This window comes from Canis lupus, chromosome 4, assembly GCF_003254725.2.
Source record: "Canis lupus dingo isolate Sandy chromosome 4, ASM325472v2, whole genome shotgun sequence".
In the NCBI taxonomy this organism is placed as follows: domain Eukaryota; kingdom Metazoa; phylum Chordata; class Mammalia; order Carnivora; family Canidae; genus Canis; species Canis lupus.
The window spans coordinates 81,800,172-81,804,343 of NC_064246.1; the positions used below are offsets into that span (position 1 = coordinate 81,800,172).

At 34.4% G+C, this 4,172-nt stretch overlaps 1 pseudogene; it reads left to right on the plus strand.

The window, feature by feature from the left end:
- Positions 1-814: 814 nt before the first annotated feature.
- On the plus strand, positions 815-1,437 carry LOC112652707 (nuclear transcription factor Y subunit beta-like; annotated as a pseudogene).
- Positions 1,438-4,172: the final 2,735 nt, after the last annotated feature.

Below are 4,172 nucleotides of genomic sequence, written 5' to 3' on the forward strand. Positions count from 1 at the left end.
AAACTATAAAACTCCTAGAAGTTGATATAGAAGAAAACCTAGATACTTTGGGTATGATGATGATTTTTTTTAGATCCAACACTACTGGCATGGTCCATCAAATAAATAATCTATGAACTTTGTTAAAATTCGTTTAAAAAGGTCTGCTCTGAGAAAGACAATGTCAAAAGAATGAGAAGACAAGCCACAGACTTGGAGAAAATGTTTGTAAAATACACATCTAAGGAAGGACTATTATCCAAAATATACAGAACTCTTAAAATTAAACATTGAGAAAATAAACAATCTGATTTAAAAATGGGGTAAAGATCTTAAGTGACACCTCACCAAAGAAGGTATACAGATGGCAAATAAGCATATGAAAAGATGGCCTTCCCCCATAGGTCATCAGGAAAATGAAAATTAAGACCATAAGATACCACTACACAAACTTTCAGAATGGCCAAAATCAAGAACACTGACAGTGCCAAATGCTGGCAAGGATGTAGAGCGAGGACTGTGATACATTGTGGGAATCCAACATGGTACAGGCACTCGGCACTTCAGAAGTGAAGTAATATTTTTTTTAGAATTTATTTTTGTTTACTTATTTTAGTTTAAATGATTTCGCTTCAAATGATACATCAAATAATTTATCAATTTGGAATTGTTCCTCATATTTTTAGACTATTCTTCTCACTACTCCTCAAAAAAAAAAAAAAACAGCATATGAAACAAAGTAAGAGTTGGGAGTCCCACATCAGGACTGGTTCCTTTGCAGACATTTTCTGTCCAGCCAAACAGCTGATTGGAGATGGGAGCCAACCAATTGGAGATGGATGGTGACTGTGCTACGGCACATGCTTCTCAACCACACATTCCTGCAGACTATGTTGGAGGAAGTCAGTATGTTATACAGCCTCATGATGATACTCTGGACAGCATGAATGATCATGAAGATATAAATGGTTCAAGAGAAAGTTTCAGAGAACAAGATACATATCTTCCAATTCCAAATGTAGAAAAATGATGAAAAATGCCATACCTCAAACGGGAAAGATTACAAAAGATGCCGAAGAACGCGTTCAGGAATATAAATGAATTCATCAGCTTTATAACATCTGAAGCAAGTGAAAGATGCCATCAAGAGAAATGGAGGACATTCCATGGAGAAGATATTCTTTCTGCCACGTCTGAGGCTATCATAATCTTGTAGAACCTCTGAAACTATACCTTCAGGAATTCAGAGAGGTTATAAAAGGAGACAAAAGGATTGGGGGAACAATCATAGCTACAGATGGACAAAGCAAAGAACTTACAGAGGAAACATTTCCCAACCAGTTACCACCTGGTTTAATAACTGCAGATGGTCAACCAACATAATGTATGGTTTGTACAACATCATATCAACAGATTTCTGGTGGCCAGCAAGATTTCTGGTGTTCTTCATTTTCATGATCTGAAGAAGTGGTGGAATGGGGAGTGTTAGGGAGGCCCAGGAATCTGTACGATTCCAGAATGGAGACATTAGAAGGAACTGACTGGTGAAACGATATCTCTTTGTGTATTAAATAGCTGAAATGTAGCTTCCTGATGCTTGCCTAATTGGAGTGTTCATTTTGACTTGAGAATCCTTTCTATGAGTCATTTTAAAGGCAAATTTGGATTTTAAACATAATTAAAATACTTTTTGTGCTGTATGAGAGTCTGTTGCTCAGTATGACTCCCGTATGCATTGTATGATACAATTTACTACTCAGAGATGTGTAGACAGTTTCTTGTTTTCACATTGAATCATGTTATTTTTGCAATCCACGTAAGCTGCTGGGTTAATTCATGATGTTTGCTCTTTTAATAAAATATAAGGGTAGAGGTCATTTTGAAAAAAAAAATTAAGACTTTCTCAAAATTCAAAGTCAAAATGAAGAATGTAACTGAGCTTTTGAACAGCTGTTCTATGTTCATAAATGAGTCTACATGCTCAGTGATTTCTAATCAATTTCTGATCAATAACTAATCAACTTTACTTCTTTTTTCTATAACTTGTATGGTTTTATTTTTACAGCAAGATATTATTCTTTTTATTTTACTGCTCTTTTAACCATTATGTTGTAATCTAGTACTTCTGTGTGCTTGAGGTAGAAAGGAGGCAATCATGTTTGTGGAACTGCTGAAAAAGTTTTCTGCTACAGAGATTTTAGTCATTCATTTTTGTATATTTTTATTTTCTTTGTGTCTATTTTCATTTGATTTTCTTTTAAGAAGAGCTGAGTAATTGAGTTAATTAGCATAGGAACAAAATTTAGAGTCAGTTCCCAATAAATGAAATGTATAGAAAAAATCAATCACTTGATTTACCTCATATGGTCACCAATATTTATGCATAAAAATCCATGACTATATCCAAATCCACTTTTTCAATTATTTTATATTTGCTTGTGCCTTGTTTTTAGATAAACAAAATGTCTATCTCAAAGTGTACCTGCCATGTAATGATCAAATTCAAACAGTATAGCAAAACAAAAAGTTCATAGTAAAACTTAACTAAGCCTGCTACAGATTTGTTTTTAAAGAAAGGCTTCTAAAATAATTATCTAAATTCATTAACTGCTGCATTTCTAGAAAAATAATTCAATACTGAATATTTTCAGAATTCAAGGCAAAAGGAATTCTTTTAGTGGCTCCCAAATAAATGTATTTTATTTTTTTTAAGACCTTACTTATGTATTTGAGAGAAAGCAGGCACAATTGGCAGGAGAGGCAGAGAGAGAGGGGGGCACGCAGATTCCCTGCTGAACAGGGAGCCCAACTTGGGGCTCTATCCCAGGACCTTGAGATCATGACCTGGGTGGAAACCAAGAGTTGGATGCTTACTTAACTGACTGAGCCTCCCAGGTACCCCAAAATTATTCTTAAATGTAAATTTAGGAGGAGAGTATGGAGCCAAAGCATAATTGAATTAGAATAAGGAGAAAGTATAGACAACAACTGTGGCTGACTCTTTCAGGATTTTGAAACATAGCTAAGCGGTGCATCTGCTGGAGCATATGTTTTCACTGATATTAAGGAAACTGAGTATATTTACTGTAAGGGCGAATTTTAAGGAGACAATGGGCTATATAAAAGAAGAAATAGTCAACAGAGCAAGATACAAGGGGCTGCCACTATGCCTTTATTAATCAGGAATAGACCATCTTAGCATATTGCTTTCTATAATGTGTTTGTTCTGTCTTCACTTAGTCTTTGTACCTACATATTTTGAAAATAATCAAAGCTTTTGGGGAATACTTACGCAAGTTGGAGGCAATAACAAAATTTTCAGGATCAATTGTAATTATTTAAGAAACATTATACCATTATACCATTAAAAAATGATCATTTGACAGTCAGCACTAGAAGTTAAAACACAGTACATGCTTAGGTAAGTCCACTTAAGTTATCTCATTAAAAGCAATACGTGGGTAATATTTGAAAATACTTTTTAAAATATTTTGTGATCTACTTTTATTCTCCCAAGTAGCTTTTCTCATAGTTCCATATTCAATTTGTATTTTAAGGGAAAATTAATCTGTATGGTTCTGAATTCTTTACACTTATCTCATCGCAATGCTTTGCATGAGCTATTTTCTATCTATAAATGTTCTAAGCCTCTTAAAAGCCTTTTATTCTATGTTGCACAAAACTATTTTATCTACAATTTAAGTCAAGGCTGAAAGGACTCAAATTTATTTGCAAATGAAAAACTTATTGAGTTAGAATGAGTTGGAAACACTTCCTATTAAAGTATATCTGAGTATGTCTGAAAATTGTTATACCAGAAAACAATTTGTGAATTTTAACTTATTCTGAACTTTTCCCCCAAATACTTAGAATGATATGATTGTTAACTAGAAATATGTATATTTATTTGAAAGTATAAGTATTTTCTCTTCTCAGTCCAAATATGGATGTTTCTGATTTGTATAAATTGAGGTCGTTTTTGACCATGCATTGGACTGTTCAGAACAGGAGAGCATTAGTTCATGGGTCGCCTGGGTGGTTCAATGGTTGAGGGACATCTGCCTTTGGCTCAGGATGTGATCCCACAGTCCCAGGATCCAGTCTCACATCAGGCTCCCTGCATGGAGCCTGTTCCTCTCTCTGTCTAAGTCTCTGCCTCTCTGTGACTCTCATGATTAAATAAATAAAATCTA